The sequence below is a fragment of the Antechinus flavipes genome, chromosome 1, assembly GCF_016432865.1.
Source record: "Antechinus flavipes isolate AdamAnt ecotype Samford, QLD, Australia chromosome 1, AdamAnt_v2, whole genome shotgun sequence".
NCBI classification, from domain to species: domain Eukaryota; kingdom Metazoa; phylum Chordata; class Mammalia; order Dasyuromorphia; family Dasyuridae; genus Antechinus; species Antechinus flavipes.
In genome coordinates, this window is record NC_067398.1 from 189,397,540 (window position 1) to 189,407,040 (window position 9,501).

Consider the following 9,501-nt stretch of genomic DNA (forward strand, 5'->3'; position numbering starts at 1 on the left):
TTTTATAATATTAAATACCATAGATTCAGGCATTCTAACAGCTAATACCATTTTTGAGTTGGAATTATAATCATATACATGCCACTCAGTTTTCAATGATTTTTTTTCCTAAAAAAAGCAATCTTTTCTTTTTTGCTGAAAGTTTTTCCAACTGAAGTAGTTTTTCTTTAGTCCCTTTTGTTAATAGCTTTAAAAAATCATCTCAGTGCAGTAATGTTATGCAGCAACAGATTACATCCGCAAATAACAAATACAGATGTATAGTAGTGCCTTAAAATTCTTGCCTTGTTCCTGTTAAACTAATTGAGTATTAGCTTCTATTAAATATGAGGCCTGATATTATTTTATAATTTTCTCTTAATCCGATTTCACATTATTTGAACTCTCAATCAGGACTTGACTATAGTCTAATAGAGAAAATAACAAGTACATAATTAGGTAGATATATCTATTTCTATTTATGTATACATATGTCTGTGCGAGCAATACATATAACATCAAGATGTTCATGATTATGTGTGTATGTATATACATGTATATATCTAAACTTACATATATGTGTGTGTGTATGTATATATACACATATATAAACATAGAGTAGATTGAAGGCACTATGAGAGGAGAAGGCCTTAACATCAAAGGAGAAAGACCTGCTAAAGTTAGTAGAATTTGAAATAAATCTTGAAGGATTTCAGGGAAACTAAAAGACAGAGATGAGGAACTTGATGGACAACAACTTCTAAGTCATGGAGATGAGAGATGGATTGCTATCTGTAAGGAATTTTATGTAGGTCAGTGTGTTGAAACATATAATATGTGAAAGAGGGCAAAGTGTAAGAAAACTGGAACTGTAGGAAGGAGATGGGTCATGAAGAGCTTTAAATCACAAGGAATTTATAGTTGATTTTTGGAAGTAATATGGATCAAATGGAAATCCACTGGAGCAGGGGACTGACAGGGTCAGATTTACTCTTTTAAAAAAAATCACCTTACTATCTAAATCAAGTTTAGTTGCATATGAACAAATCCATTAGGAGGGAAGACCAGTTAGAAGGGCATTCTTCTTAACATATTTAACATGTATTGGTCAACCTGCCATCTGGGGGAGGGGGTGGGGGGAAGTAAGGGAAAAGTTGGAACAAAAGGTTTGGCAATTGTCAATGCTGAAAAATTACCCATGCGTATAATTTGTAAATAAAAATAAAAAACTTGTAAAATTTTTTTTTAAAAGGGCATTCTTCTTCTCCTCCCCTTCCCCTTCCTCCTTCTCCCTCTTCTCTTCCTCCTTCTCCTCCTCCTCTTACCCCTCCTCTTCCTTCCTCTCCTCCTTCCCCTCCTCCTCCTCCTCCTCCTTTCCCTCCTCTTCCCTTTCCTTCTTCCTCTCCTTCTCTCTTCCCTCCTTCCACTTCTCTTCCCCTTCTGTTAAGGACCATGACTAAGTGAAAGGGCAGGTCAATTCTCCCAGAGTCTCCACAGCTGTGAATCATAACACTTGAAGGAGTTGGAAAGCAGACTTTGCAGATGTTGCTTGTGGATTGGGAATGAAATAAATTGGAAGCAAGAGGAGAGAGGTCAGAAAAACGCAACTGCCTCTTAGGCTCCTTGTATCATCATTACCCTCTCACATGAAGAGATGCATTCTACAGGTCTGAGTTAGATCTCCAGCAGCCATTGGCAGGTGACTCCTGTATCACAACACTCTTCCTTTCCCCCCCTCCTCCTTTCCCTCCCTCCTCTTACCCCTCTTCTTCCTCCCCCTCTTCCTTCCCCTCTTCCTTCTTCTTTCTTTTTCTTCTTCTATTGCTTCTGTTCTGCTGCTTCTACTTCTGTTGTGTAATATTATCCTTACAAGTTTAGCTAAATGCAACATCCACCTTCTGATGAATTCTTTTGCTCTCAAAAAATCTAGTTTTGTGAGGCTATCATTTTCTTTTGCTATAGAAGGAACTTGAACCAAGGTTTTCTTGAATCTGAAGCTATCCAAATTAATATTTCAAAATTAATTGGATTATGTGAGTAATTAATTTTGTCCAAATTGCTTAATGCCACTTTTAAAATAGCTTTTTATTTATGAGTGCCACTTTTTTTTTACTATGTGACTTACCAAAGTTACTGTTGGCAAAATTTTGGAAGGACAAAGATCATTAACCAAGATATAATCAAAGCAAATACACAACAATGTGATTAACCTAAATCTTCAGATCTAAAAAAAAACTCTCACCTCATACCATTCTTCTCAGTAAGTTTAATTTTAAATTTCATATATATGATATTTTTGGATGCAAATATCCTAGTTAGCAGATTACACTAATAGTTAAACCAAATCATAACACAGAAAAATGTTCATCAAATATTTTAATTATTGCAACAAGGAAAGCATTTTGTTATCATTCACACCTGATTGCAGAAGTTTAAAAATATTTCAAAAAGCAGACTGCATTCATAATTATAGACCTCTTACTCTGGTTTCATTGTTTGCCTCGATTTGAATAATATTGGATTTGTGTGGGTTTATTTTCCTCAATGAATGGGTATCTGTATGAATGTAGCTCTATATTTTTGTAAAGCTATATTAAATCACCTAATTATTAATATGTATGCAAGTGAGCCAAATGAAAAACAGAGACAAGATCACAGAGTGTATAGAGAAAGCACAAGATTTGAAAAATAAAATTGTTAAGTACTGCAGTTCAGGAAGACCTACAGAGACATGGGAAGCAATTGAAATACATTGAGAGTAATTGTGCTGCTTTCTAAGGATGTCTGTAGCACAAAGCTCTCTGTCAATGCTGGTAACAGCAAGGACAAGAATAACAACAGCAATGGCAATTATTTATGTAGCATGTTAAAGCTTGCAAAACACTCAATAGAGATTATTTCACTGGTTTCTTATAACAACCCTATTGGGTAGATGCTATAATTACCCCCATTTTGTAGATAAGGAAAGTCTAAGAGAAGTTAACCCTGGTATCACAATTATTAACTGAAGTACAATTTGAACTCAAGGTTTCCTGACTCCAAGTATAGTATAATACTATCTACCATGTCACATAGTTGCCTGTGTAATTGTACATTGAACTCCATGTTCCATGAGATTTATGACATGACTCCAAATCAATATGGATTCAGAAGGTGATCTCTGGACCTAATAAACAGGACCTAAAGATGTCTGTGTATACTCAGTAGGTCCAGATCTAACAAGGTGATAAATAAAGCTATTTACAATTCCCTTTTATTTGCTCCTGATTATGCTTGAGACTCTAAACTTGTTCAAAGTAATTTTATTAAATCTAAGGAAACTAAGGAAACATTTGATAGCCCTTTTACCCACTGATTCTTGGAATTAACTTGGGACTTCCAGAAATTGACTGTCATATATGACTACCATTACCAGGAATGTTTAATTTTGTCAGCATAGAGAAGATGGTCAGAGACCTTACTAGGATTACTTTATATTTTGGGATAGATTTATTTCCGTGAAAGCTAAGGGCCAGTTACTTTGGTCCAAAGGACCAAAGGAGGAACACTATCCTTGTGGCTACATGGCTTTAAAGGCAAATCAGCAAAAACTTTCAAACCCTCAAAATTAGCTCTGAAAACAGCAGTATAAAAATGTCTGAATCTAGGGATAGTTCCCACCCATCTCCCTCTTGGGAATACAGTCCAATGTTAACTTAAAATTCAAAGGCAAGAAATACGCTGGAAAGACAACAGCAACAAAAGAACCTGATTATAAAATTACCATGGTTATAGGGAAGATCGAGTCACAAACTCAGAAGAAAATACCTATGTCAAAATTAGTATAGACAAAGCTTTAAAAATGTGACTTGGACTTAAGCCCAATAAAAATTCCTGGATGAGCTCAAAGATAATGTGGAAATCAAATAAGGATACTAGATACTGGAAGCAGCACATAAAATAGCACCTTCAGGTTTTAGGTCTGCTGTTTTTTCACCTCTTCTAGAATGCATTTTGTTGTAAAATTAATGAGCTTCCTTCAATGGGCAGTTTTGGCTGCCCCTAGTCAGAGCCTGGGTCCAAATGCAAAGTAGGGTCCTGGTGCCAGCCCAAACACAGTGTCCCAGGCCAGGTGGATTTCTACTAAGGCTTTTCCCTATCCCTGATCTCCACGAACCGGTTTCTGGACTTCAGATCTGTGAATGCATGTCAAAAAACTTCATTTATGTTTTTGCTGCAGGAATTGCCAGTGAGACTGGCAAACATAATGAAAGATATGTCTCCTTCCAAATAATCTTCTAAAAACACCTTCAGTTCAAATGGCACAGAGCTGGTACATTCAGGACACAGAGCTTCTTGGATGTCAGGATAAAAGTGCTGGAGATGCTAAAGCTCTTTATGACTGCAGAAACCGTGACAAGTCTACAGAATCAACATAATGATATCATTCCTATCATGGCTTAAGGTGTGATTGAATATAAGAAAAGCTTTGGTGCTGATCCAGCAATCAGCCAGCACTTTTATTGTTTGATGGAAAAGAAAAATGAAGTTCAACTCATCGAAAACATTTTGGAGGCATTAATCCAAATTGTAATTATGGTTATTAAAGAAATGCAAAGTGTTATTGTGATTTATATTATATTAATTTTTCAGAATTAGAACTTGAAGAATTCAATGTAAAATTACCAGGACAGGTCATGCAAGTGGTTTATGTACCTCCACATCTCCATCATATGGTATCTGAAATTTTCAAGAGTGCAAAAAGAACAATGGGACATTGCTGACAAAAGTGTTTCCCCTTCTGTTCAGGTTCATGAAATATTGGGTAATAAAGACTCAACTGTGGAAGGTGAGTGATGATGGAGGTGGTATTCCTTTGGGGAAAATCAATAAACTCTTCAGCTATATGTTTAATTGTATATCCTTTTTATGCTGAGATAGCGTAAGCTTTACCCCAGCTGGATTTTGGTTATGGATTGCCCATATCTTGACTTTATACATGGTACAGTTAAGATTCCTGAAATTGTATTCCTTAGGAGGTTATGGAACAGAAACTGTTACCTACAAATAAGGCCTTATAAACAGTGAATCTTGGTATATAATAAAACTGCTTGGCAACATTATAATACCAGTCATGAGGCAGATGATGGTGTGTGCCAAAAGAAATGACCATGTTCTGCAGTGCATAGTGTATCTAGGCCATCAGAAAACAAAACAAAACAGGTTTCTAGTATTTTATTTGAGAGGGACTTTGGAAAACTGTTATATCAAATATTTCACATCTGATTTTCTCATTCCTTGACTGAGTAAAATATATGGAAACGGAATTCATGGGTATATTTCAGGTCACCTAAAGCTTTGAACTGTACCATTTAACCGTAAGAATACAGAAAATTCTATTTACTATGTACATTTACTTTTAACTACTGCAACTGTGACTAATGTATTTTGCTTCTTTTTAGTAGACTTCAGGGATGAGGTATCAGGTATAGAAGTCTTCAGGTTCCTTGTGGGATCTATGCAATTTATCTTAGATTTTTCATTTATTTCTAGTAAAAGCACGTCCCTAATTATACTGATTAATTGATTAACTACCTTTTTATAATCTGGAAAATCTTATTATGCTTTATTTAATTCTGCTTAAGAATGAGAGTAAATTTAAATTATTTTCATGTTAATCAATAACTGCCTATTGGTTGCACATATAAAGGCAGAAAATTATTACCCTGTGGATTTAATGCCAACTGCTTTTTATGATTTCCTTTTGTAGTTGACTTAGAGATACTTATTTTCTCTTTCTGAACAATCAATAACTTGTTCTTTCTGTGTTCATTCAAGATTCTGTGAAATTTACACTGAACATTCTTTTAATTAATTTCAAGAGGAAAATTTTTATTGCTAAATTACTAGCAACCTTAACAAAATCCTCAAAAATTTTGGGGGATAGCTATTTACTATATGATTATAATTTGAATATTGCAAAAATTTCCTGTGGGTCTGTTTGCCTCAAATCTCTCCCTTCCTGTTTCTCCTCTATTCAGCTACTAACGGGATTTTCCTAGATTACAGATTTGATAGTGAATCTTCTTATCCTCCACTCTACAACTTAACAAATTTCAGTAGCTTCCTATTGACTCCCGAAGCAAATACAAAATTTTCCATTTGGAATTTGAAGCCATTTGTAACCTAGTCTCTTTTAACCTTTCTAATTTTCTTACACCTTTTCTACCCTCCCCAACATACTAATAGGACACCATGTCTGGATTAATCATTATTTTTTTTCTGGCTGTACTCTAAACCTGGAATACTCTCCTCCTCTACTCTGATTACTGACTTCCTTGAGTTTTTTTAAGAGCCAACTTAAATTTATCAAATCCCACCTTCTATAGGAAGCCTTCCCCCAATCTTCTTAATTTTAGTACCTTACCTGCATTAATGATTTCTTATTTACTTTATAAATAAATAATATGGACAACTTGTTTTGTCCATATTTATTTACATGTTTTCTGTTTCCCCCCATTCAAATGTAAAATCCAAGATTCTTAAGGGTAATATTGTTTTTTGCCTCTTTTTGTATCCTCAGTACTCGGCACATTGCCTGGAGCATAGTAGACATTTAATAAATGTTGATTGATTGAAGTGGTTCCCCCATATCTGAAATTCATTCTCTTCTCACTTTTGTCTCATTTATTTCTTGTTTTCCTTCAAAGTATACCTTGTGCATGACCTTCTGAATGAAGTGTTTCCTGCCCCGATTTCTTCCAACTGTTTGTACTAGCTCTCTTGAAATTTCTTAATATGAAATTTCACTTAATATTCATTTACATGGTGTATTTACCAGTAGAATGAAATCTTGACTACTTTCTTTCTTTTTTTGCATCCTGAAAATCTAGCATGAAACTTTTTACTTTATAAGAACTGGGCATCTTCACTGACTATTTCTCATGCCTTGAAATATATTCCCTCTTTATTTTCAAATTCTGGCTTCTGTCAAATCTCAGCTAATGTACCACTTTCTTACAAGATACTTTCCCCAGTCCTCCATAATCTTATTTCCTTGCCTCTGAGATTATGGATCCTTTATATAGCCCATTTGTATCTAAATGTTTTTAAGTTATCTTCATCCTTAGACTGTAAGCTCCATGATATCAAGGACTGATTGTTTTTGTGTTCCCAGCATTTAACACATTATTTAACCAAAAGTTTTTTTAATCTTTTAAAATTTATTTCATTTTTAATTTATGGAATAAAACAAATATCTCTATATAAAAAAAAAGATGATTGAACACAAACCTGTACATTTTTTATGTAAAAGTTGTTCTTCCCTTTAGATATATAATAAAGTTATTATGTAACTTTCTCCATTTTTTTTCTTCTCCCCTCCCTCTGAGGCTACCAATAGATTCAACTATATATGTCATATATATATGTAAAATCATTTCATACATACATCTATTTATCAGTTCTTTCTTTGGATGTAGATAGTATCTTCCATCATATGTCCTTTGTAGTTAATTTGGGTATTTCATAATAGTCAAAATGTGCACTCAGAGTTATTCTTAAAACGTTATTGCTGTAACTGAATACAACATTCTCTTGGCTCTGCTCATTTCATTTTTTGTTATTTTGTGCAATTTTATCCATGTTTTTCAAGGATCATCCAGCTCATCATTTCTTATAGCACAGTAGTATTTCATTATAATCATATCCTACAACTTGTCAGCCATCCTCCAGTTGATTGGCATCCCTACAATTTCCAGTCTTTGCCACCAAAAAGAAAGCTGTCATAAATATTTTAGAACATATAAGCTCTTTTCCCCTTTCTCTAATCATCTTTGGAAACAGACTCAGTAGTGGTATTGCTGTGTCAAAAGGAATAGGCGGTTTAAGAAACTTTTGGGCATAATTCCAGATTGTTCTCCAGAAGGGTTGGATCAGTTCTCAATTACATAGTGAATTAATATTTCATTTTTCCATATACACCCTCTAACATTTTTCTTTTTTCTTTTAGTCATTTTAGCCAACCTGATACGTATAAAATGATATCTCAAGATTATTTTAATTTATATTTCTCTAATAAATAATGATTTAGAATATTTTTTCATATGACTATAAACTGTTTTAACTTCTTAATTAAAAAATTTCCTGTTCATATCGTTTGACCATTTATCAGTTGGGGAATGAATAAGATTTAGTTAAGTTCTTTAGATATTTAGGATATCAATTGATAAAACCTGTATAGAAAACATTCTCAATTTTCTTCTTTCCTTCTGATTTTGGCTACATTTGCTTTATTTGCTCAAAACCTTTTTAATTTAATGAATAATCTATTTTGTACCTATTTTGTTCCCTGCTCTTGCTTATTCATAATTTTTTGGTTATCCATGTTTGATAAATAATGTGTTCTATGTTCTTCAGATTAACTTGTAATATCTCTCTTTAAGGCTAGGTCATGTATCCATTTTGACCTTATTTTAGTAGGTGGTATAAGATATTGACCTCTGCCCAATTTCTTCCATAATGCTTTCCAGTTTTCCCAATAGTTTTTTTTTTTTTTTTTTAATAAATTTTTTTTTATTTAATAATTACATTATATTTACACTCATTTCTGTTCCGATTTTTTTTTTCCCCTCCCTCCCTCCACCCCCTCCCCTAGATGGCAAGCAGTCCTTTATATGTTGGATATGTTGCAGTATATCCTAGATACAATATATGTTTGCAGAACCGAACAGTTCTCTTGTTGCGTAGGGAGACTTGGATTCAGAAGGTATAAATAATCCGGGAAGAGAAACAAAAATGCAGATAGTTCACATTCGTTTCCCAGTGTTCTTTCTTTGGGTGTAGCTGCTTTTGTCCGTCATTTATCAATTGAAACTCAGGTCTCTTTGTCAAAGAAATCCACTTCCATCAAAATATGTCCTCATACAATATCGTTGTCGAAGTGTATAATGATCTCCTGGTTCTGCTCATTTCACTTAGCATCAGTTCATGTAGGTCTCTCCAAGCCTCTCTGTATTCATCCTGCTGGTCATTTCTTACAGAACAATAATATTCCATAACATTCATATACCACAATTTACCCAGCCATTCTCCAATTGATGGGCATCCATTCATTTTCCAGTTTCTAGCCACTACAAACAGGGCTGCTACAAACATTTTGGCACATACAGGTCCCTTTCCCTTCTTTAGTATTTCTTTGGGATATAAGCCCAATAGAAACACTGCTGGATCAAAGGATATGCACATTTTGATAATTTTTTGGGCATAATTCCAGATTGCTCTCCAGAATGGTTGGATTCGTTCACAACTCCACCAACAATGCATTAGTGTCCCAGTTTTCCCGCATCCCCTCCAACATTCATCATTATTTTTTCCTGTCATCTTAGCCAATCTGACAGGTGTGTAGTGGTATCTCAGAGTTGTCTTAATTTGCATTTCTCTGATCAATAATGATTTGGAACACTCTTTCATATGAGTGGTAATAGTTTCAATCTCATCCTCTGAAAATTGTCTGTTCATATCCTTTGACCATTTATCAATTGG

The 9,501-nt window shown here is 34.2% G+C and overlaps 1 pseudogene; it reads left to right on the forward strand.

The window, feature by feature from the left end:
* Positions 1-613: 613 nt before the first annotated feature.
* LOC127544730 (pyruvate dehydrogenase (acetyl-transferring) kinase isozyme 1, mitochondrial-like) lies at positions 614-5,147 on the forward strand (annotated as a pseudogene).
* Positions 5,148-9,501: the final 4,354 nt, after the last annotated feature.